Consider the following 27,171-nt stretch of genomic DNA (forward strand, 5'->3'; position numbering starts at 1 on the left):
ACACTATGTCTCCCGGATTGCCTGGTCACGCCTCAGGATACCCCCAGCAAAGCTGGACGAAGTAACTGGGGAGAGAAAAGCCTGGGCTTCCCTGCTTAAGCTGCTGCCCCCGCACCTTAACCCGGATAAGTGATAGAAGAAGAATGGATTGATGGACAAAAATATTTAACTATATTTATAATTTTTATCCTGTGGGTAAAATGTGAAACATGGACAGTCTCTGTCGCTGAAATTCACAATTGCAGTCAATGTAATGGGGGGATAATTGACAACAGCCTCCCATATGTCCACACTCTCCCCTATTGCCTGTTTCCTTTCTTGGTATTATCATGTTAAAACCCCTTGACATTTTCTGCCATGTTGTTTGTGGTACAATAAGAAAATAATGCATTACAGTATATTAGGTGCCGCAAAAAGTTGTTTCCCGATAAGAACACCAGGGGTTGCAGTTTTTTCGTTACAGCAAGTTGGTTATGAGTGCGAGGGTCAATCACCTGGTGAGCAGATGTGAGTCACGGCCTCTATTTGTTTTGAAATTTTCCAGTTCAGTCGCGTTTGGCCACATTGCTCAATATTCAGGGAGCCTAAGAATATCATTGGGAAGGTGATTCAAAGTTGTTTCTCTTCTTCGTGAAACTCATTAGTGGGTTGCACTGCAGTATGTTGCACTGGTATGATGTCAAACTATTTACTTAGCTAATGCAGCTATTTCTATCCCGCCCACATACCCTGTGGTGGATAGATCAGGGTTTACCATTCCAATATTTACTGTTTAGAGCTGAGTTAGCTGCACTAAACTGCAGTTCTGAGTTATTATGGTTAATGATAAAGTAATATACTATGGATAACAAAGAATAATTTACACCGCCAGTCTGTTAAATTTTGTCACCTTTGAGAGTTGCTTACATACTACCGGTGAACAGTGGACAAACAAATCAGAAATGTGAGTGGTAATGCAAAGGACTTGTAGAGATGTCATATATTATATGTATTATTATATTATTCATTTTTGTTATTGTGTGGAATGCTAGATTTAGAATAGGTAGGACAGTAATAGCCTGGTTTTTGGTGTGGAAACCCAAACACAACATTACCGGCTGGTACACCCCCTTAGCCTGGACATCCCATAGGCTACCCAAAAAAGCAATCTGGTGTATGTGGTAAAGTGCAGTGAGCAATGCATTGATGCATACATTGAGGAAACCAAGCAACCACTGAGCAGACGCATGTCACAACACAGGCGGTCCACCTCCTCAGGTCAAGACTGAGTTGTCTACCTGGCCCTCAATGAGACAGGACTCTTTTGAGGACAAAAAAGGTACATATTGTGGACAGAGAATACTGATGGTTTGAAAGAGGTGTGAGAGAGGCCATCTAGGTGAAGGTGGAAAGAACATCTCTAAATAGAGGAGCCGACTACAACAAAGCCCATATACAATGTTGTCCTTTTGTCCATTCATCGTTACCATTTTTACACTTGAACGGAATATTAATGAGGACATTTCCACCCAACAACTCTTGTTGACGGAAAGTGGCCTGTGTGCAAGGCATCTCAAAGACTGTCGTTTTTCATTCCAAAAGAATGATCCCATTTGGAGTTGGGGGCGTGATTCCAATTTGGGGCATATAGTTTTAGGTTTCCACACCAAAAAAACAGCTTAGTGCTGTCCTACCTAGCCTTGGATGAACTGATGAACCCTACTCGCATGAAAGGCGAAACATCTTCTAAGACAACCAGAACAGTCCAGTTACGATCGATTCAATGCCCTGATAATTTAATTACACGTTAATTTTTACAATAAAGCCCTGTTCTGTATTAAACATAGAATACATATTCTAAAGTAAGCAAAACAGTGCCTTCTGGTGGAATCAAGGTGCCCCTGTTGATAATGGGAAGTCACCTCGGCCCATAGCTACATTGTACTTTATATTGTCTCCAAATAAAATTGTCCATAATAAGCTGAGAGGTGCTTATCCTCCTGTCAGTCATTGCCTTTTCATTCTTTCATACCAACTGATATTACATAACACACATTCACTTCTGCACGATAGGACTTATATCTCAATATTTCTGAAAAGTAGGGCATCTGTGTGTGCGTGTTTCCATCATTCCACCTCTCAAACACACACACATACACACTTTCTCTCTCAGTCTCTCTCTCTCTCTCTCTCTTGCAAACGGAAGTATGTTCCAACAGCGCACAAGTGATCCATCCCGTCTGCCGTAGCTCTGATGTAACAGGTCTGTGAATCATTCTGTGGCAAACGCACTAAACTGAACTACATGACCATATAAGGACTGCAGGCACAGTGCCTCTATGTCGTAAACACACACAACCATTTCCCTGGTGGGCTGACGTGTCACTGAAGTGGGAAGTGCTGAATGAAGCCAATCATATTATTGCTTAAGTTATAGAACAAAGTCACACAGTAACAACATGCACCCACAAGAGGGGCTTTTCCACCAACCAGCCCAGGAACTTTGCGTTCTTGGTAGGAGGAGTTCCTGGAGCAAAACGTTCCTGTAGCCCATGTGGTTTGTTTCCATCACACTTATTAGGGAGCTTCAGCAAATGAGGCTGATGTTGCTCAATACTGACACCTACTGGATCTAGAAAATATTGTTTTTTCAAGCTTTCAAGTTACCGTATTTTCATGATCTTAAATTTTCTCCAAAATCTGTAAATGTTTTTGTGTGACTTTGATGAACGCTCCACTTGACTGACTGGGATCATTTCCTGCCGACACGCTGCTTATATAGAGGAAAGGCGGACGTGACTGAGGACAGCATGCGGACGTTAAAGGGGGAAGGGTGTGCGTGAAAGAGGACGCTAAAGGCTAAAGAGACAGGCTTACGAAGCACAGTTTAAACTGCGAGCTATCAGTTACGAGGAGGAACATAGGAATCGAGCAGCCGCGAGAGAATTCAAGATCAACGAATCCATGGTTCGCAAGTGGATGCCTGGGCTAAGGTATCTGCTTTGACTATTGTCCAAGCTTTCGCGCTAGCCGGGTTCATTGCTTAAGAGCCCCCCGGCAACGAGACTGACTCCGAGTGGCTAGGATTGCTAGCCTGCATGCTAGGGTATGTTTTGGCGTGCATGCATGCTACCGTATGTTTTAAGCTAGCATTTGTTTTACCATGCCTGCGCCAAATAATACGGTGCCTTATGTATGTGTTAAATACAGAAATAGACCCCGTAACTGAGACTGCGCCTTTTGATACAGTGCGGCTTATGGTCGCCAAAATATGGTAATGCCTTATTTTATATCTTAATCTAAATTTCAAATATGTTTGACACATTTAAAACATAACCCTTTATCCAGTTGAGGCAATTGAGAACTGATTCTCATTTGCAATGGCAACCTGGCTGCACAGTCTTTGGTTTATTATATACAGGTACATTTCAATAAATCAGTATATATATATATATATATATATATATATATATATTATTGACCCGCGACCCTCGTGAGGCGAAGCGGCTCAGAAAATGGATGGGATGGATATATATTATTGAGATGACATACTTCTTCGTCTCCCTGGCCCGGCCGAGGAAGACGCACACGCTCACATGGGCTCGGACCTCCCCACTCCTTAGCGGGACCGAGTTCGCCAGCGGTGGACCTTGCCACCAGGGCAGCAGCAGATCTCAACACTGAGCCCGTGGCGGCGGCAGACCTCCTGGCGGCGGACTTCGCCACCAAGCCCGCCGCCGTGGCTTGCCGCCGAGCCTGCTTCTTGTCTACCAAGTGTGGCTCAGTGGGAAAACGTAACGATCGGTGTTTGGAAGTTTTGCTTTTCAATGTATTTTATTCGTCTTATTTCTAGCCTTGCATAATAACGCCACATCCTGTAATGGTGGCTCTTTGAATGAATAAATCAACGCCTACAGAGGTCTGTCAACCAATCAGCGTTTGTCAGCACAGCCCACCACCTCAAAGAGTTCCTGGTAGCTCTCAGAAGACCCTACCCGCCAGGAGGAATGAAATAATACACAGCGAACCTTCCGTACCCTGGTAGTTATTTTCAGTGGGGACACAGGGGGAACTCAAGCTACCAGGGTAGCGAGGGAAGTTCCTGCAAAGGTTCCTGCAGTGGGAAAGCCCCAAAGGGGTGTTAGCTGTTAAAATATAAAGTACAGTGAACTCCTTCTATATTGCGGTTCATTCTTCACATCCTCAATATATTGCAGATTTTTAAGCAATGTTTTTCTACTGTATAATGAGAAGTCTGAATTTGGAGTTCCATGCCTTCAGTTTAGTATCATGTTGTGCTGCAACACTAAGGTTCACTGAAGCAGATGCAGCCTAATTAACAGCAAGACGAATGGGATGCCCCTTCAGTGAAATACAGTACTGTACCACGTTATGCATTATTTGTTGTTCCCTCAGAGCAAAAGAGAATACATGCCTGCGAGTATTTATGCTCTGTTTTTACAGTATGTGTTGCCCTCCAGTGTGTGTTAAAGTAGCAGTTGTTTGAAGTTATACTGTATAATTACCATAACAGCTATGCTAATTTACATTAGGCCGTCTGTGTCATTTCACATTATATATTAACATTACGCTTGCAGAGTTTGGAATTTAAATGTCTTTCAATCATGTGGGAGGGGTAAAATATCGCCAAATTCCACCTATCGCAGTTGGGTCCGGAACATATTTCCCTGAATAAACACGGGTTCACTAAATTCCGTTTTGAATGTAGGACTGCCCCTGTCATTTGGGCGGCATCTTCTCCCCTCCCGGACACACATAAAAGAGCCTCTGTCAAAGAGATCTGGCCAACACATCTGCTTACGCCTTTGTAATCATGTCAGGACACAGTTGCACGACCATATGACAGACAGATCAAAGTACCAACAAAGCACCCATGGAACTGTGTGACTGGATTACCATTTTATTAAACATTCGCCACAAAGCTTGGTCGAGGCGAAATAGGCTAGGGCAGCCTTTAGATCAATGCATGAGGCTGCAAAATAAGACTACTACACACAAACCACAAAACACAACAAATGCAAACAAATGGGTTTGCGCTTCATATCCATATTAAATTGGTTTACACATGCAATATGCCAAAGCAGTAATTTCCCATTCCTCAAAACTGTTGAATTCCCTTCAGTATTATGGAAAACAGAAGGATATTCTCTGAGTAAGTCAAAGATGAATAATTAAGTAATTTGCATTTACTGATAATTGCATAAAGCAAACAATGATGAGATCCGTCATGTTGGTGATGAGTTCATTCACGCGTTTCATTTGTTAAGCAGACAGACCCACACAAGTCCAACTTCCAAAATGACCTTGATTTTGAACCAACATTTGCTGAATACAATAGCCAAATACATAGGTTGTTATATAAATATTTCAGAACTTAACCTTGGCGACATAAGGTATACTGTATATTCCTTGAAAAGTAACAAGAGGGGGTGTAAGTGTATGGTGCCATGTGTGGTTTCTATCTTATTCAAGCTTTTGGATAAGCCTGAACCAACCTCGAGTGTAATGCCTCAGTTACTAAATTATGCGGGGACACGAGGCTGCACGTCGCTTTCCATGGTGCTGAAAAAGTCTCCTCACCAAGCGTTCGGCTTTGCTCTTCTTTACAAGATCCCACACAAACAGGCCATTTGAATGATAAACTGTGAGTGAAAACATGGACATTCTAGAATAGGAGCATCAGTCAGGGTGAGGTGAAGTGTTTCATCATTGTCAAAATGATGTATGAGAATGTATCCTCTGACAATTACCTCATGCGCAACAGCTTAGTCGCTTCATTTAGTCGTGTTCCACCATTGAGTCTTTGTGTAGCAAGCTCTGGGTATGTAAAGATCCCTGTGCATATAGTCACAACTCACATGCCAAAACGATTTTGCAGATTCTGCCTGCAGGGCAACAGGAAGCACTCTTAAATTATATGGGCCTATAATTCATGCCACGGCCACTGTAGCACGAGGCAGCCGCGCAGAAGACCATTAATGTGGGTAGATCAAAGCTGCGGAAACGTCACAGAAGCTCTACGATTTTCTTATGCACCATCCTCCTGGCTAAATTTGTAATTGTTTTCTTAACAGCTGCACGAACCCATTCACTGTTTCTGACATTCACAACTGACACATGCCTTAAATTGTTTCATGTGTACTATTGCAAGGCTTTAAAATGCTCTATTGCAGACAACGGATGTACAGCTCCATATTTTTCTTAAAGGACACACACACAAGAGAGAGGAATTAAAGACCAAAATAAAAATTTGAAAGCTAGTAGAACTATGAAAGATTAAAGTGACACTGAGCAGAAATCCATGTTTTGTTTCTAAATACATTAAATATGTTTGAAACCTAGTGAGGATAGAAAAATGAATGAATGAATGTTTGAAGACAAGTGTTGAAAACATATGCAAAGACTTATAACAATATCATGCTGAATTGTTGATACATAGTATATACATACATACATACATAGCTTAAGCAACTTTTTCATCATTAGAATTTTCCTGATTTTGTTCCGTGATGTCACGGGCTGGGGCGTATAGTTTCTAGCGCGAGTTCCCTCCCCCACTATACAAGGACAAAGTGACGTTGTTTCGTTTGGCTATGCTGCTTAGTTGTGAGTCAGCTGTGCTTAGCTTCCATAACAAGCTAATGATGGCTACACCCCGAAAATGTGTCTTCGCTGGATGGCTCAATTTTACAGAACAGCTCGGTGATGCTATTCAAGCTGCCAAAAAAATGAGGAATTAAAAAAAGCGATCGATTGACTTTTTGAAGACACGCGCAGATGGCGAGCTGAACATCAACACTACCACCCGACTGCAGTGCACATTTTACAACGGAGAGTTTTGTAAACTTTCACTAGAGACAACATGGCTTCATGGGTAACTTGATACTCGTGAATGGGGCAGTGCCGACTGTGTAACTACCTGGGCTTGCCCGCTGTCATCAGGTGCTGTGGTAGGCTGTGACCTTATGTCAGCAACAACGAGGGTAAGTTGACTTGTGTGCTTATTTTTATGATTATAGTCCAAAATAACAATAAAAATCCTAGCGTGATTTTAAATCGTAAAAGCTATCACCTGCACAGTATGTTTAATTCCTTTTGGCGCATTAATTTGACACGCCCACAGCGTCTGAAAGCTGAGAGGTGGCCCTTCTCATTCAAGTTTGGAAGTTTTCCTTACTGATCACTGCTACTTTCTGGTCCACCACACTTGCCTCTTCTACTGTTCCTTCTCTCTCATTTTCCTCATTCATCAACTCCTCAAAGTATTCTTTCCATCTATCCAGCACGCGAATGGCACCGGTCAACACATTTCCATCACGATCCATAATCACCGTAACCTGCTGCACAACCTCCCCATCTCTATCCCTCTGTCTCGCCAACCTGTCTAGATCTTTCTCTCCTTTAGTGTCCAACGTGCCATACATGTCATCATATGCTTCTTGTTTGGCCTTTGCCACCTCTACGTCACATCTCCATGTATTCCTTTCTCCTCTACTCAGTCTTCTCAGTGTCCCACTTCTTCTTAGCCAACCTCTTTCTTTGTATGATTTCCTGTACTTTGAGGTTCCACCACCAAGTCTCCTTCTCCCCTTTACTACCAGAAGACACACCAAGTACTCTCTTGCCTGTCTCTCTGATCATTTTGGCTGCACTGATCTAGTCTTCTGGAATATACTCCTCTGCACCAAGAGCCCCCTCCTTGAGCCGTCACCTTGTCGTGGTGGAGAGGTTTGTGTGTCCCAGTGATCCTAGGAGCTAAGTTGTCTGGGGCTTTATGCCCCTGGCAGGGTCACCCAAACAGGTCCTAGGTGAGGGACCAGACAAAGCACGGCTCAAAGACCCCTAATGATGACGACAAACAATGGACTTCGTTTTCACTTGCCCGGACGCGGGTCACCGGGGCCCCCCACTGGAGCCAGGCCTGGTGGTGGGGCTCGAAGGCGAGCGCCTGGTGGCCGGGCCTGCACCCATGGGGCTCGGCCGGGCACAGCCCGAAAGGGTAACGTGGGTCCCCCTTGCCATGGGCTCACCACCTGTGAGAGGGGCCATATGGGTCGGGTGCAGTGTGAGCTGGGCGGTGGCCGAAGGCGGGGACCTTGGCGATCTGATCCCCGGCTACAGAAGCTGGCTCTAGGGACATGGAATGTCACCTCTCTGGCAGGGAAGGGGCCCGAGCTGTTGTGTGAGGTCGAGAAGTTCCGACTAGATATAGTCGGACTCGCCTCCACACACAGCTTGGGCTCTGGTACCAGTCCTCTCGAAAGGGGTTGGACTCTCTTCCACTCTGGAGTTGCCCACGGTGAGAGGCGCCAAGCAGGTGTGGGTATACTTATTGCCCCCCGGCTCGGCGCCTGTACGTTGGGGTTCACCCCGGTGGACGAGAGGGTAGCCTCCCTCCGCCTTCGGTTGGGGGGACGGGTCCTGACTGTTGTTTGTGCCTATGCACCAAACAGCAGTTCAGAGTACCCACCCTTTTTGGAATCCTTGGATTGGGTGCTGGAGAGCGCTCCCGCTGGGGACTCAATTTTTCTGTTGGGGGACTTCAATGCTCACGTGGGCAATGACAGTGAGACCTGGAAGGGCGTGATTGGGAGGAACGGCCCCCCCGATCAGAACCCGAGCGGTGTTCTGTTATTGGACTTCTGTGCTCGTCACGTATTGTCCATAACGAACACCATGTTCAAGCATAAGGCACCAGGACACCCTAGGTCGCAGTTCGATGATCGACTTTGTGGTCGTGTCATTGGACTTGCGGCCGCATGTCTTGGACACTCGGGTGAAGAGAGGGGCGGAGCTGTCAACTGATCACCACCTGGTGGTGAGGCTCCGATGGTGGGGGAAGATGCCAGTCCGACGTGGCAGGCCCAAATGTATTGTGAGGGTCTGCTGGGAACGTCTGGCAGAATCCCCTGTCAGAAGGAGTTTCAACTCCCCCCTCCGACAGAACTTTGCTCATGTTCCGGGGGAGGCAGGGGACATCGAGTCCGAGTGGACCATGTTCCATGCCTCCATTGCTGAGGCGGCCGACCGGAGCTGTGGCCGTAAAGTGGTCGGTGCCTGTCGTGGCGGCAATCCCTGAACCCGTTGGTGGACACCAACGGCGAGGGATGCCGTCAAGCTGAAGAAGGATTCCTATTGGGCCTTTTTGGCCTGTGGGACTCCTGAGGCAGCTGATGGGTAACGGCTGGCCAAGCGGAATGCAGCTCTGGTGGTCGCAGAAGCAAAAACTCGGGTATGGGAGGAGTTCGGTGAGGCCATGGAGAAAGACTTCCGGACGGCTTCGAGGAAATTCTGGTCCACCATCCGACGTCTCAGGAGAGGAAAGCAGTGCACCACCAACACTGTGTATAGTGGGGATGGGGCGCTGCTGACCTCGACTCGGGACGCTGTGAGTCGGTGGGGAGAATACTTCGAAGACCTCCACCGACACGCCTTCCCATGAGGAAGCAGAGTGTGGGTTCTCTGAGGCGGGCTCTCCTATCTCTTGGTTTGAGGTCACCGAGGTAGTTAAAAAGCTCCTCGGTGGCAGGGCCCCGGGGGTGGATGAGATTCGCCCGGAGTTTCTAAAGGCTCTGGATGTTGTGGGACTGTCCTGGTTGACACGCCTCTGCAACATCGCGTGGACATCGGGGACAGTGCCTCTGGATTGGCAGACTGGGGTGGTGGTCCCCCTTTTTAAGAAGGGCGACCGGAGGGTGTGTTCCAACTACAGGGGGATCACAATACTCAGCCTCCCTGGTAAGGTCTATTCAGGGGTGCTGGAGAGGAGGGTCCGTCGGGAAGTCGAATCTCAGATTCAGGAGGAGCATTGTGGTTTTCGTCCTGGCCGTGGAACAGTGGACCAGCTCTACACCCTCGGCAGGGTCCTCGAGGGTGCATGGGAGTTCGCCCAACCAGTTTACATGTGTTTTGTGGACTTGGAGAAGGCGTTCGATCGTGTCCCTCGGGGAGTCCTGTGGAGGGTGCTTAGGGAGTATGGGGTACCGAACGCCCTGATACGGGCTGTTCGGTCCTGACCCAAGTGGAGGAGTTCAAGTATCTTGGGGTCTTGTTCACGAGTGAGGGAAGAATGGAACGGGAGATCGACAGGCGGATCGGTGCAGCGTCTGCAGTGATGCGGACTTTGTATCGGTCCGTTGTGGTAAAGAAGGAGCTAAGCCGAAAGGCGAAGCTCTCAATTTACCGGTCGATCTTCGTTCCTACCCTCACCTATGGTCATGAGCTGTGGGTCGTGACCGAAAGAACAAGATCCCGGATACAAGCGGCCGAAATGAGTTTCCTCCGCAGGGTGTCCGGGCTCTCCCTTAGAGATAGGGTGAGAAGCTCAGTCATCCGGGAGGATCTCAGAGTAGAGCCGCTGCTCCTCCGCATTGAGAGGAGCCAGATGAGGTGGCTGGGACATCTGATTCGGATGCCTCCTGGAGGCCTCCCTGGTGAGGTGTTCCGGGCACGTCCCACCGGGAGGGGACGCCGGGGACGACCCAGGACACGCTGGAGAGACTACGTCCTTCGGCTGGCCTGGGAACGCCTCGGGATCCCCCCAGAAGAGCTGGATGAAGTGGCTGGGGAGAGGGAAGTCTGGGCGTCCCTGCTAAAGCTACTGCCCCCGCGACCCGACCCGGATAAGCGGTAGAAAATGGATGGATGGAATCACCAAGAGCCCGTCTCACCTTTTCATGAAAAGCTGTTCTTTGCTCTGCCTTTGTCCTCTTTATGTTCCTCACCACCACCAGTCATCTTACACATCACCAGCCTTTGCTGCCTAGCTACACTCTCCTTTACCCCTACCTTACAGTCAGTAATCTCCTTCAAATGACATCATCTGCACAAAATGTAATCCACCTGTGTGCTTCTACCTCCGCACTTGTGGGCACCCTATGTTCCTGCCTCTTCTGGAAGAAAGTCTTCACTACAGCCATTTCCATCCAGGGCAGTTGGTTCTCTCACAATAATTATCAACAATGATTTAACAGGTGTGGAAACAGAAAAATAACAATATGCAACACTTTATTTCAATAACTCTCTGAAAGTTTTACATTTTCAAATGGTCACTTTTACAACATCCATCCATCCATCCATTTTCTGTACCGCCTATCCTCACTAGGGTCGCAGGCGTACTGAAGCCTATCCCAGCTATCTTTGGGCGAGAGGCGGGGTAAACCCTGAACAGGTCGCCAGCCAATTGCAGGGCACATAGAAACAAACAACCATTCACACTCACATTCACACCTACGGCCAATTTTGAGTCTTCAATCAACCTACCAAGCATATTTTGGGGATGTGGGAGGAAATCGGAGTTCCCGGAGAAAACCCATGCAGGCATGGGGAGAACATGCAAATTCCACACAGGCGGGGCCTGGATTTGTGCTAAACAGGCGTCCACCGTGCCGCACACTTTTACAGCATTCCTAGGAAATCACAATGTCCCATTGGTAGTGAGTGATTTTATTTTAGAACAGACCCGCAGGCTACTCATGTGGTCCTTGGGGTGTACATGGTGCCAACAGGCACCATGTTGTTGAACCCCGCACGACACTCGTCTTTATAAAATCGTAATAACGGTAAAGACATGCAATAGTTCCATCAGTTTCACAAATTCACATATATTCATTCATATCTAAAAAATAACACCATTTATTTTGCTGTCTTCTATTGTGTGAATGCAAAATGATTGCCTTTTTATTAGCGCTGTCTGAAATGACTAATAGAACAATACTCTGGTGCAGTGACCATTGTACAAATGGCGCAGAGACTTCAAGAAAAGTGACGAGTAGTGCGATAATAAGGCACAATGTGGATTGTGCAAATGGTGCAGATACTTCTCAAGCACGAGTGGTCAGTATTCGTCAACAACAGATATGCAAGTAGTGCAGCGTGGCGAGACTACTACAGTGAGTGCACGAGTAATGTATAATTGGCCCGACAGAGATGTGAATACAATCTCAAGACAAAATTGGCAGCATGTTACAATAGAATTGTAAGTTAACTGTTGAAGAAGTTAATGGCAAGAGGGAAGAAGCTGTTGGAATGTCTGCTTGTTTTAGTTTGCATTGATTGATAGAGCCTACTTGAGGGAAGGAGCTGAAAGCGGTGCTGATCAAGATGTGGAGGGTCCAAGAGGATTTTGCATGCTCTTGTCTTAGTTCTGGCAGCGTGGAAGTCCTCAAGGGTGGGTTTGGGGTACCGACAATCTTTTCAGCAATTTTGATTGTCCGTTGCAGTTGGAGTTTGTCCTTTTTTGTAGCAGCACCAAACCAGACTGTGATAGATGAACACATGACTGATTCGATGACTGCTGTGCAGAACTGCCTCAACAGCTCCTGTGGTAGGCTGTGCAGAACTGCCTAAACAGCTCCTGTGGCAGGCTGTGCTTCCCCAGAAGCCCCAGGAAGTGCATCCTCTGCTGGGCCTTTTTGAGGACGGAGTTGATGTTGGTCGCCCACTTCAGGTCCTGAGAGACTGTAATTCCCAGGAACTCGAACGTCTCAACGGTTGACAGTGTGAGGGGCAGCTGTGGTGAAGGATGCCTCCTGAAGTCCACGATCATCTCTACAGTCTTTAGCGTGTTCAGCGTGTGTCGGCCACACCACAACTCCAGCCGCTCCACTTCCTGTCGATACACAGACCCGTCACCGTCTTTGATGAGGCTGATGACTGTGGTGTCGTCTGCAAACTTCAGGAGTTTTAAAGCCAGGTGCATTGAGGTGAAGTCGTTCGTGTCGAGAGAGAAGAGCAGCGGAGAGAAGACATAACCTTGGGGCGCCCTGGTGCTGGTGGTGCGTGTAGATGAAGTGGTGTCCCCCAGCCTCACCTGTTGTGTCCTGCCCGTCAGGAACCTGGAAATCCACTGGCAGATGGCAGGCGAGATGCTGAGCTGGAGAAGCTTGGAGGAGAGGAGTTCGGGAATGATGCTGTTGAACGCCGAGCTGAAGTCCACGAAAAGGATGCTCGCGTAGGTCCCGCGCCGTCGAGGTGTTCTAGGATGAAGCTCAGTCCCATATTGACTACGTCATTCGCAGACCTGTTTGCTTGGTAGACAAACTGCAGGGGGTCCAGCAGGTGACCTGTGACACTCTTGAGGTGGTCCAGCAGGAGGCATTCAAAGAACTTCATAACCACAGATGTCAGGGAGCGACAAGCCTGTACTCATTCAGACCCGAGATTGCTGGTTTCTTAGGGACTGGAAACAGGATCGCACTTCACACAGTTCCAGAGATCTATTAAAGATCTGTGTGAAGACTGGAGCGAGCTTGTCCGTGCAGACCTTGAGGCAGGATGGGGACACAAGGTCTGGGCCTGCTGCTTTGTTGATCTTTTGTAGTTTGAAGATGCGTCTCACCTCCTGTTCGTGGATGGTCAACGCAGGAGGGGGAGTAAGCGGTGTGATTGTAGTCGGTGGTGCAGCTGTAGAAGGTGTTCAAGTCGTCGGCTAGTCGTTTATTGTTCTCAGCTTGGGGGGGATGGTCGCTTGTAATTGGTTAGCGATTGTAATCCATGCCAGACTGATTTAGAGTCATTAGCGGTAAACTGTTTCTCTAACTTTACTGCATAATTTCTCTTTGGGATGTTAATTTCCGTAGTCAGCTGGTTTCCAGCACAACTATACAGGGCTCTATCCCCACTTTGATAGGCATCCTCTTTAGCCTGGCAAAGTTGCTTAAGTTTGGCAGTGAACAATGGCTTGTTGTTATTGAACGTCCGAAATGACTTTGTTGGTACACACACCTCTTCACAGAAACAGATATAGGATGTGACAGTGTCTATATATATATATATATATATATATATATATATATATATATATATAAATGATCCAAATGGTTTCACAGTCATAATGGCCCACTGAGGGACATTGCTGTACCTGAACGAGTTCAAAGAAGCAAAGTTCATCAACTAGTTCATATTCTGAGTGAACGTGAATTGAACTTAGTTCATTTCTGCTTGATGAACGTTATTGAGAAGGCGCTCATTCTGGCATCTGTGATTGGTTTTCGAACAAAGTTGATTTTCATTCAAGAGTGCAAGGTTTTGTTCGGGACTTCCAGGATAAAACCCGTCTGAAAACATTAAATACAAGCCTTCATATGTCGGGGGATAAACTCCGTATTTGGCAATCACCATTCATGTTTACATTCGGCTGCAAGTCTCAGCAGCCAAGGTGCGTTCAGTGACATAGTGTAAATGGGAGTGAATGTGTTCTTTGGTTGTTTAGTAAGTACAGTACATCATTGTGAAACTGGATGACTAAGAAAGTTATTATTTGCATCAGAATGCTTTAGTTAAAACAATGTACTATCACAATGTCATAAAATTGATTTTATTTTGTTTTGTCGATACAATAAAACAAAAAGTTAATATAGTCAGCCTGAGGTGGAATGCAAAGTTATTATTGTCCTTTTTATTTTAATTCCTCATTTAAAAAAGGACTATTGGGGTAAGAAAATAACTACGTATGTTCATTTTTGGAATGGTGAATTAAGTTCAAAATTTTGAATTATGAACTGTGAACTGAACTATAGTTCATTTTGGGAACGGTGAACTGAACTTTGAACTAGTTCATGTGGAAAATGAATTTTGCCAACCCTGCTGAGGGAAACAATAACTAAAATGTGGGCCATGAAAAAAATAAGTTTGACCCCCGTGATCTACAGTCACTGCACATTCTCATGAAATGCAGTAAAAGAGCTCCAGTATAAGTTTCACTTAAAATGCTTTTCAGCGAATGCCCAAATGTTTTTATTTAATGGAGAGATATTCTGCCTGTATTTCACAACCCTGTCGTCATCTCACCAGCAAAGGAACCCCCAAAAAAACCTCTGGCTGGGGTGGCAGTTATTATGTCAATTAGACTCGCTCACAGGCATATTTTCAAAGATAGGTACATAGCAAAAAGATTTACTTGATTGTTCCAGGCACTCCAGAGACCCAACTACAGTATTTGGATACAATTTTTCATATGTACCCTTCCAAAAATTATTTTAATCATCAAACATCCATCCATCCATCCATCCATCCATTGTCTGAGCCGCTTCTCCTCACTAGTGCTGGAGCCTACCCAGCTATCATCGGGCAGGAGGCGGGGTACACCCTGAACTGGTTGCCAGCCAATCGCAGATCATCAAACATTAACTGCTTTATTTCAACAAAGGGAAAACTGGAGGGATGGCAAAACTGAATCCCACAAACAAAAGGCAGCAGATCCTGAAGTTATTCACATTCAAATTCAAAACGGTATTAAAAAATAGTAGTCCCCCACACCCACACCCCCGTAAACGATTATTTTCGCCACCTTAAAAAGTCTATCAGCACCGACCCGTTTACGATTACTTTCGGCAGAAAAAGTCATGATTAATTGGGGGCCTGGTAATTATCAGTCCAGCATCTGAAAACACCCACCACCAAAGTAACAAATAAGAACTAAGGATGCCCGGGGAACATCACTCCTTTCAGTTTCCTGTAGTCTTTATTGCAGTTATTGTATACAATGTAGTTGCTGTTTGGAAAGCTCTAGAACCACAAATGAATGAGAAGAATGGGTTGTTTGAGCCATAAATATCCTGTTTATGATCCTTTCAGTTTTAACAATCGGCAAAACTATGTGTTTCCAAAACTACTCCTCTGTAGCTTGATTTTAATGTCACTGGAACGCCTGTTGAAAGCAGTGCATGTTACAGATAAGAAGATGGATACAATTTCTTACCAGTCGATTATTTTTCAGTCTGCCAAGTTAATGACTAATGAATAATTATTCCAATGGAATATGAGTGGGGCGGCACAGTGGACGACTGCCTCACAGTTCTGAGGACCGGTGTTCAAATCCCAGCCCCGCCTGTGTGGAGTTTGTATGTTCTCCCCGTGCCTGCGTGGGTTTTCTCCGGGTACTCCGGTTTCCTTCCACATCCCAAAAACATGCGTGGTTGGTTGATTGAAGACTCTAAATTGCCCATAGGTGTGAATGTGAGTGTGAATGGTTGTTTGCTTATATGTGCCCTGCAATTGGCTGGCGAAGATAGCTGGGATAGGCTCCAGCACGCCCGCGACTCTAGTGAGGATAAGCGGTACAGAAAATGGATGCATGGATGGATGGATGCAATGCAAGTGGCAGCATTGTTTTATAGCACTGTTTCGGAGTTACACTAACTTAATTCTCCCTATTTTCACATGCCGTCATTACAACACTAAGACAAGCATTGTCGTGAAATAGAAAATTTTTACATCAATAATACTTTTGGATGGCAGAATTTGGAATCCTGTTCATAAGGCTGTTGTTGTGCCCATTGTTCTCTCGCCCCTCCCACTCATTCAAGCCCCCTACCCTTTTTTCTCTCTCTACGCACTGTCTCTCTTACTTTGTCTCTTCCTCTCAAAACAACAAGCCGAGCCAGACCATTGCCCCAAAGAGCCTGGTTTCTGTTCGAGGTTTCTTCCTTAGAGGGAGTTTTTCTTGCCTCCATCGCCAAATGCTTGCTGATGTGGGGTTTCATTGCTTTTCCTATATACAGAGGTGGGTAGTAACACGTTACATTTATTCCGTTACATTTACTCAAGTAACATTTTTGATAAACTGTACTTGTCAGAGTACATTAAATACACTGTTCTTTTTACTTTTACTTGAGTATTTATGTGAAGAAGGATTTATACTTTTACTCCGTTACAATCATCGACATGCTGTTCGCTACTTTTATTTATCCATTCTTGTGTTTGCGCGTCTAATTTTAGACTGCATCTTTGACTTCCGCATAAGGCGCCCGTTGCGCCAATTGAACGTTACCACAGAGACGTTTGACTCTAGTCCACTAATCAAACGACACAAGGCAGTCATCTGACCGTGCACGTTGCCTTCGCGAGCCAATCAAAATGACTCAGTTGGGGGGGGGGGGGGGGGGGGGGGGGCAACAGCCGCGCGTGTTTACTTTACAGATTTAAAAAAAAAAACAGCTTTGTCATCCAGCTCTTAAATTGTGACTGCCCAAACTTGGATATTTCAGCACACTTCTAACTTGAGAAAACACGTTGCGGTAAGTTGCAGATGTTTCTATTGTTGTTTTGACAGTGGATATGGCAACACTAGTCCTATGCTGTTGCACAAGCACACGCCCACATAATCACTAAGTCGAGTCAGCAGCTTCAGCTTCTTCATTAAGTTATTTAAGTGAATAAAGCAAATCACGTTTCTGTCGGGCCCAATGCATGTGTTGTTGGTTTTTTGGCGGTTAAAAATTGTGTTGACTCCCATATATTATTATTTTTTTCTTTTATTTGATGTTCATGCTCACTACCTTTTACTTTTACTTGTCAGATTATTCTAAAATAACAGTACTCTTACTTGAGTACAATATTTGGCTACTCTACCCACCTCTACCTATATACATATATAATGTGTGAAGAGTGAGGTTCTTGACCTGCTCAACGTAAAAAGTGACTTGAGATATCCTCTATTGTGAATTAGCACTACATAAATAAAATTGACTTGACTTGATTATACTGTAATTTAAATGTTGTATGATGGAAAAATGTAAATAAGTTATCATGTGTTGTGCTTTTTCTGCTTACTTCTATTTAGAGAAATGTTTTATCACTGCGTGCAAGCTTTCTCCCACAGGATGAGTCATGTCCTTGCAGGTGCAAGGACAAATTTGAGCCGAGGAGTTTCCTGTGTCTTGATAAGAAGTATATAATTCTTCTACTGTCTCAACTACAACAAAGAGTGTTATGTGCTGATCAACAAGCATGTATGCCCCCACCTTTTTGACGTTGTAACTCATATGTAACAAGGGAACTGCCCTAAAGTAATAAAAAGAGAGAATCCGGCAGAGTGAACTTAGAAAATGGTTGGAGACTGTAACTAAGTACACTCTTGGCCGTTTTCTCCCTGCAAGTCTGAAAACTGAACTACCTCTGTGTCTGTCTTGATTTAAGTGTTTTAGGTGTCTTGAACCTGACATTATATGAAGGAGAAAATGACTAGAATGTTACCACCAAGCACTTTGCCAATAAATTAATATAAATGCTAAATGCAAATACTGTATATGTAGAATTTTATTTTTGGGTCAGAGTTGACACTGATGTACAGTACAAGGAAATTGTAAACATTTATTAAAGGTGTAAAAGACTGACCTCTTGTGTAGTCTTGGCTCGCTTTGAAAGGTTTGGCCTGTCTCAGAACCAAATTATCTAATTGTTGGACACAACACCAGGTGCCAGTGGTATTATAAGTACCACATACTGTATAACATGTCTTCACTCGTTGATGCCATTGTTGACAGTAGGCTTACATGGAGGAGGAAAATACACTCCCCTCAAAACACATTGCAACAGTGAGGCCAATTCCATTATTTGTGCTGTAGTATGTGATCAAAAGATAAGTATGGGACAAGAGGTCAACATTTCAGTTTTAATTTGAGGTATTTACATCTGACTGGATACAAGATGGTGTCATTATTTGTCACAAAACATCCTAATTTTAAGTGAGCAAATATATTAGAACAGATAGACTTCAAATAAATTAAAGTGAATACGACCTAATATTTGGTTGAAAACCAATTAACTTTGCCAAACGTTTGCATTGTAATTTTGTGATGGTTGCCAGACTTAAGTTAGCCTATTTCAATTTATTTATTTATTTAATATTTTTTTGAGGGGGGGGGGGTTATTCTCTTAGGTCTCGTATGTAGAATGCATGCTACATAGGGTTTATGTCTGGAGATTTTTGCCCTGGATGAACTCTGTTGTTGTTTTGAAAGTGTCTTTGGGTCATTATTTTGTTGCATGATAAAGGATCTCCCAATCAGTTTGGTTACACCTTTAAGTTGCCTGACAAGTTGCTTTTTTTAAGTCATGAATCACAATCAGAATATCACAATAGTCTCACCTATCTTTTGTCAAAATAGCCCCAACAGCAAGCGTTGCTGAATCATCCTGGGTTTTTTCGTGTGTTTTGTTTATTTATTTTTGTGGTTCAATTTCTTATACCGGCGGCACGGTGGACGACTGGTTAGAGCGTCAGCCTCACAGTTCTGAGAACCCGGGTTCAATCCCCGGCCCCGCCTGTGTGGAGTTTACATGTTCTCCCCGTGCCTGCGTGGGTTTTCTCCGGGCACTCCGGTTTCCTCCCAAATCCCAAAAACATGCATTAATTGGAGACTCTAAATTGCCCGTAGGTGTGACTGTGAGTGCGAATGGTTGTTTGTTTGTATGTGCCCTGCAATTGGCTGGCAACCAGTTCAGGGTGTACCCTGCCTCCTGCCCGATGACAGCTGGGATAGGCTCCAGCATGCCCGAGACCCTAGTGAGGAGAAGCGGCTCAGAAAATGGATGGATGGAATTTCTTATACCAGGCATTTAAACCACAATTAAAGTGTTGCTGCCAAGCGCAACAAAAACTTATGTATGACACGAGAATAAAATTTCTCATGATAAGCAACGTTTTTATGATTTTGATGGACAGATTACTGCTTTTGCAATGGATTTGAAAGCCAGTTGCTTCCACGACATTAGGATGGAAGAGAAGAGAAGAGAAGAGAATTGAAGAGAAGAGAAGAGAAGAGAAGTGGCAGTTGTTTCCATTAACATTGTGGGTTCTACGTTTTTTCATCATATGGTACTGACAGTTTTGTGATGTATGTGATAACATACAGTGGTTAAGACATAATATTATAATACTGCACTAATAAATATGTAAAACATAAGGAGTATGTCAGTTTGATGTTAATTGAGTAAGGGTGTAGGATATGAATATTGTACCATGTAATTATTATAACAACATGATTGAAGTATCTGAATCACGACAAGAGAGGAAAACATTGTATATTACAATAAGAGTAAGGGTGCAACAATGTTAATGGATGTTCCAGTAAACATAGTTTGATATAGTTCTCGATAACATTAACATTAAGAGCGCAGTGATATGAGGAGAAATCTATTCTATGTATAAGGGATGTCCCGAAAATCGGGACCGATCACGTGATTTTCATCTGATCGAGATCGGGTGAAAAAGATCGGTTTCTTTCATTTTCTGACATTTTAAATGTCACAAAGAGACAATAATCAAACGGTACAAAGATCTTGCCAAATGGAACAGTAATAGTTTCGTTTTATTCTAAACTATTTGTGTATGTGTGCATGCGTTACATACACACACGCATTACATACGCACGCGCACACAGTCTCCGGCCTCCCTGAGCGTGCTTTAAACTGTTTAATGACACCCCAAGTGTAGTTTACTGTAAAACTAAATACGCAACAAAAACAATTACACACGTTGTATATTTTAATACAAGACACACACGATCGTTTTCTAAATGGCCAGCATAATGCTAACAGTCAATGGAAAACCACTTTGACGGGCGAGCTAGAATTAGCATTAGATCATGGGGGAAGAGTTACTTTCAACTAACGGATATTTATACACAAACTCCGTAATAACACATACAGACATGTAATATAAAAATACTCTGAGACATATATTCTTCCTAATGTGTGATAAACGAGTTAAATTAATGTTTTATCGCGACGTGCTTCTTCCATTCTTTTTCTTTTTTTTTTTAACTGCAATCGTGTAGCTCCATGAATGCATTGTACCACACTGCCCCAAAGAGGCCACAGCGCGCACAGCAGGAACAGCAGATCCAGTCATTTTGTTCCCCTGTCTGTCTGACATGAAATAAGGCAAAGGTTTTCCTGTTTTAGGTAAATTAGGATTCTCAAAATAATTTATATTTGCTAAATGCTAAATATTTATTTTGTATTATTATCATTTGTTTTTTTAAATATTATTATGTTTTATTTATTATTCATTAATTTATTTTATGTATCCAATTGGGACTCAGTATCAACAGATACTTTAAATCAAAAACTTGGACTCGGGGGCAAAAAAATGTGATCGGAACATCCCTACTATTTATGTAAATATAAATACTTTATTATACATTTTATCTGTACAGTATAGCGTAGAAATGTGCATAACAAAAATTGTTTTGGAGTTTTTTGGGGGAGGGCTGTTAGGAAATTATAATTCCACAAATAAAGTGTTTGGAATGTTTCATTTTATGGTCGTTGATCAGTACAAATTGATGGTATGGCAACCATGTTAATCTGTTGCCCTTTTCTGATAATCCAGCAAAGAGCCCACACAAAATGCTTTCTGGGCACTCTCCCGCAATGGTATGTCCCATTATTACTTAATCAGCACTGATCCTGGGCACATATCCAAAAGAGATTTTTGGAATTTTCGTATGACAGACAGCTCTACTAATCCAAGTTTCAAACAACCAAACTCCCCTTACATAAGAGAGGCATGTGCATATTATTATGCTGATACAGTATATGTTTTTTAATGCAGAATCAGTGTGGAAGAAAGACCCGCTTGGGCTTCATGCTGTTCTGGCATTATGAAGAGACACTCTGCGCTCTCATACTGCTACATCTTGTAAGGTGTGTGTGTGATCCATGTTTGTGTAATATCAAGCGATGCATATGGAATGCTAATGGTTAATCTTAGAAATAACCGAAAGTGTAGTCAAAAGGATCAGGAAACTGACGTTACCAGAGGAGAGTAGAAAGAGAGGAAAAACTTAACAAAGTAATGTAAAAACAGATGGGCCAACAGACATAATGGGACATAATAACGGGACTGGTGGGCAGCAGGTAGGCGAGACGGGGTTCCAGACACACAAGTAAAAACTATGGTCAAGTCATTGAACACTGAAATTCGGTTGAAAGCTAAACCTCATAAATCACTGTTAAGTGCCGTCATCCGTCGAAGGGATTTTGCTTGGGCTTTTTTCCGTCGCAGTTTTTCAAATTTCCATTTGAGGATTAGTCATCTGCTGAAAAGAATGATGGAATAGGTCCACAGTAGTATGATAGGCAGCTGTTTTCCGCAGTGTAGCTACAGTATATTAGTAATTTTCTGCTGCTCAGTAAGTATGTCACCTATAAAAGGCAACTGGTGACAAATTCAAATTACGTTGTAGAAGAAAGCATTTACAGCATCACATATTGGGGTTCTCTAGAGAAAAAGTGCTAAACACAATTGTTCTTCAAAACCTTTGAATAAAAACTAGTTGACTTTTGCTGAAAGACATAACACATACACATACATATCCAATATAGTAATTACAACAACAGTTTTTAGTATTATTGTGTGATTTACAGCTACAAAGCAAGATGTCATTTGGATGTGTTCACACAAAAATGCTTTGTAGATATCCTTAAAGCCTAGCTTTTCCAAATATTCAACTCCATGCATTACTTATTGACCTTCTCCCTTTTTGCCAGCGAGCGGTCTTCTTGTCACATTTTCTGCCCTAAATGTTTGGCAGCCGTTCACAAAAGCTGTTCCATGCTCTGGAGAGCTTATGTAGTGTACAATAACTCTGTTTTACTCTCATTGTGTGTGCGTTTTTTGTGCGCATAGTTACAGTATATCAGCGCCTGTTAAAAGTGACTGACGCTGACATCAGCAAACTATTTTAACAAGTCAGAGACTACAAAGGTGAAAATATTCAGTAGCATGGTAGTACATCATGTTCTTTGAGGATTAATGCATTTTAATGGGCTTTGTATAAAGGATGGCCTCTAAAGTAGTGAACAAAAGAAGGGAGTCTGACTTAAATACTGATATGCTGATACTTACACGCTTCCTTTCACATCTTCCTGTGACAAAACAGTCACAGTACATATAGGAATGGGAATTCACTGAAATCCAGGGGCAAAATTTATACAATTAAGAGTGTAACAATTGAGACATGACTTGACCACACTGAGTTGCAACGCATGACAAAGGCGTTAATTCACAGGCAGGCGGTGCCGCTTGTTAACTTATTGACGACAAATTAAAGTGAGATGCAGATTTATAGAGCACTGATTCCCAACCACATGCCATGAGAGATCAACAAGTGTTCCGTTACCAATTTCACTTAATTGGTCCAAAGATTATTAATTTACTACAACCAAGCTACTGTTGTTTATCTATGTCAGCAACGTATAGTGACAGGCAGAACAATTAAATGTCCTTTCACTATGATGGCAGAAGGTGCAATTCATTAATTAATTCAGTAGACGGGTATATACTTTTAAAACATTTCTGTGAGATTTTTCCAATGTAAAATATGTGCCTTGGTTCAATTAATGTTGCGAAACACTTAGGGCTGCAGCTCGCGAATATTTTTAGAATGGATTATTCTACCGACTATTCCATCAGTTAATCAAATAATTGGATAAAATTGTATTTTGCATCACATTTCAGTGTGAAATATTTTTTCTGATTACTGTTTATGACCTGATTTTTGTTTATTTGGTATTGTTTAATGATGAAACAAAACCAACAAACAACAATTACGCAATATCACACGAAAGGGAGTGATTTTGTACTCACCAACCTTTTGGAAACTAAGAGCTACTTCTTGGGTACTGATTAATGCAAAGTGCTACAACTTTGGTAGTTTGAAATACACTTCTGAGGCTGCTTCAGGTACAGCTACATGTCAATTGCAGGTTATTCATACTACGGCTGCAAATGATGGTTAAATCTATTGTGACGGTTAAATCTGTCTGTTTTTTCCCCCCAGAAATTAATTATAATTCAGTTCATAACATGTCAAAAAACAGGAAATTATTGTTTTTCAAAGTAAAAGCAGATGTTTGCAAATGCAAATGAAAATAGTCAGTTTGCTTTCATGGAGGACTAAAGAAATGAGACAATATTTACTGTTGAGAGGCTGAAATAAGAGGATTTGGCCAATTTTAAGTTCAATAATGGCGCTAAATGATAAAAATTAATTATCGAAATAGTTTTTAATTAATTTGATAATCGATTAGCTGTCCATTAATCCATTACTTGTTGTATTTCTGGAAGCACTGTTCTGGGGGACGGTGGCACTAGTAGAGGTACTCATTTCTTTTGTGTCTGTCTGACTTGCTGTTCTTGCTGGCGCTCTGTCCAGGGGCAGCCTCAGTTTTTATTCTAACAGTCCGCTGGGCATGACTGGCATATACTTTTTTTTGCGGTCTATGGGGCAGTTATGATCCAACCCAAGAAATGAAAATAAATTGTGCCTTCTTTCATCCATACATTTTCTATAGCACTTGTCCACACTGGTGTCACGGGTGAGCTAGAGACAATCCCATTTTACTTTGGGCGAGAGGCACACTGATATTAAATAAAGGGAAACTATCTTATATACAGTAAATCATCTGAGACACTTAAGAGGCCTGCAGAAAATGAGACTTACCTCACCTATCACTATTCCACCTTCGTGAAGACCAATGGAAGAACAAGAGGATAATCCCTTCCTGTCCCACAGTGGGATAAATTACATTGATGAGGGGCTGGGACTCCATCCATTCCTCCATTTTCTATACCGCTTATCCTGTTCAGTGTTACGTTGAACTAGAGCCTGTCCCAGACTTTGGTGAAAGGTAGACTGTCACTGCACTCCGGACTGGTCACCAGTAAATCACAGGGCAGCAACTTGCAGTAACCCTCTTAAAGATACTTCTTCAACTCTGGGGGTAATTCAAATCTCAACACTGCATTTATGGTACAAGGAGTATTATCTGTATTCTATTTTCTGCTAGTTTTAAACTTCATAATGGATGGGAATGTTTTTTTTTGCTGTGGCCGTGTAGCTGTATTAAGCAGTCAGACACAACAACTGACTCTTGTAATCTCTCGCTGTTACGGCTGCGTAACACAGTGACAAATAATCTGCCTCTCTATAGCTCTCCCCCTCATTGTGCGCGTGTGTGTGTTTGTCTGTGTGTGGGTGTGGATTGTAATCAGTCAGCTTAGCTCCTCATCTCAGTAAACACCATTAGCCCAGAAGGCCAAACCAGCCAATCAAAGTCTTGTACGTCCCGCCGAGTGGCCAATAGCGGCTAGGTACAAAGTCTCTCGTGACACGCTGACCTGCTGCACATCGGTGTGCGTTGCTATGGAAACCCACTGTACTGTATAGAGCAGCTCTGTGGAAATGCAGTGGGCTGCGGGAGGAAAGAGAAAGGTAGGAGGAGAACAAACGTAGGAGACGAGTAAAAAGCCAAACAACAACAGGAGCTTCTTCAGATCAGATGTATTGGAGGGCAGAGTGTAGCTGTCAGCTGATACATGACAGAGAAAGATAGCTAGATCTGTGTACAGTCAATGGGATACTACACTAGTGTAGATATCAGGAGTGATACTTTAGCAGACCTTAAAAGAGCAAGGAAACTAACACCTAGATTGTGAGATTAGGAAATACTTACAACTGTAATTAATTGTACATTTCAACCACAATTGTATATCGAAATAAGACCAGTAAACATATATTTGTTGACAAGGTGAGGTGATCGAGATAAGGTTTGAAATTGAGTATTTCACATATTAAGTATGAAATATGTATAGATACTTGGGATGGGGGAAAATAACAACCAGTGCAGATCAATGCATTGTCATAATTGAACTGTCTGTAATTTGATTTAGACTCGCAAAACCCATTACAATCAGGAAATTTCCTGCTTATCTGTGACATAACTCATCTTCACATTACCCTTTTGTTATTTATAAGATTTATTATTCAATATATAAACAAACTTCTAGGTAGGGCTGGGCGATTAATCGAAATTTAATTGTGATTTTGATTTCGGCTTCTCACGATCATGTTGTGATCGAATAAAAACGATTCATGTGCCATGGCGCGAGTTGTGTACGCAAGATCCTGCATTGTAAAAGCACCATGAACCCTGTGTTGCTTCCTTCAGCAAGCGTGTGATGTATATTATTCTGCCCTTCCTGAGCATGTTCAATTGCAACCCATTTGGAATTTTCTGTAAAACTAAACGTAAAACAAAAATAATTACACCTATTTTATATTTATATAAGACTCACATAATTTTAGAACTCACCATCTTAAAGGGCCCATATTTTGGCTATTTAGACACCATAAAGTGACTCTCTAACATGGACTTAGTAGAAAAGTGTCCATTTCAATAAAAAAAAACACCTTGGTTTTATCATACGAGTGTCACTAAAAGGCCCCTCTGTCAGTTACTTCTGTTTGACCCAGTTTTGTATCCGCTTTGTCCATATTTGGCTAAGACTGCCCCTTTTCCTCTGATTGGTTGCCACTTTCCTCTGTGTAGAAGACCCACTTTTGAGAGCTCAGGTGTTTGTTATGCTGACAGCACTGGCTCGGGAGCAGAGAGGTAGGCGGGGATATTCACTCGTGGCACAGATAAGCTCGAGAATTTTGAATGACCTGATTTCAAGCCTCTGGGCAGAAAAAAGTCTGGAACTCAGGAATGTGTGGACGATTGTAATTCATATTTCACATTTACTTAGGTACAACAGAGCCAATATTACATCCCAAATACGAGAAAAAGTTGGTTTGGTAAAATACTGGACCTTTAATGCTAACAGTTAATAGAAGACCCTATTGACAGGCTTGCTAAAATTAGCATTAGATCAGGGGAAGGATTTTCCTTGAAATAACAAATATTCACACAAATGCCGTAGTAACACATACAGACAGGTAATATAACAATACTCGCATGCTTATATTCATCCTAAAGTGTGAAAAACAAGTTTAATAAAGTGTTCTATGGTTACTTTCTTTTTCTACTTTTTTTTTTTTTTTTTTTTTTTTTAGCTTACGTTAAAACTGCACCACACTGCCCCAAGGAGGCCAAGGACCGCACAGCAGGAACAGCAGATACAGTAATGGCTTCGTATAAAAATGTTTTTTTCCCCTACTGTCTGGCATGAAATCAGACTTAAATCAATTAGGATTACCAAAATGATTTATAATAAAATCAATGTTTTTAGCCATGACTGTATTTATTTATTTTCTTTCTATTTTTGGGGTGAGTTTTAATAGTTGAAAAAATGTTAAGTGTTGAAATCAATAAATAATGGTGTTTCACTTAATACTGACGTACAGGCAAGACCTTAAATGCGCGAAGCCTACAGTGAAAACCGTGAAAAAGTGGACCAATGAAGCAAACATGGAACTTCAAAGCTGTTTAGACTGCACAGACTGGAGTGTCTTTGAAAATTCAGCTGGCAGCCTGGATGAATATACGGACACTGTCACATCCTATATCAGTTTCTGTGTAGATGTGTGTGTACCAACAAAGTCATTTCGCACATTCAACAACAACAACAAGCTGTGGTTCACTGCCAAACTTAACCAG

At 42.9% G+C, this 27,171-nt stretch overlaps 1 protein-coding gene across 1 annotated transcript in view; it reads right to left on the reverse strand.

Annotated features, from left to right (window-relative positions):
- The window catches only part of jph3b (junctophilin 3b), a 97,926-nt gene that overhangs the window by 62,237 nt on the left and 8,518 nt on the right, over nt 1–27,171 (reverse strand). The window lies entirely within an intron of this gene.

Source organism: Phyllopteryx taeniolatus, chromosome 5 (genome assembly GCF_024500385.1).
Source record: "Phyllopteryx taeniolatus isolate TA_2022b chromosome 5, UOR_Ptae_1.2, whole genome shotgun sequence".
NCBI classification, from domain to species: Eukaryota; Metazoa; Chordata; class Actinopteri; order Syngnathiformes; family Syngnathidae; genus Phyllopteryx; species Phyllopteryx taeniolatus.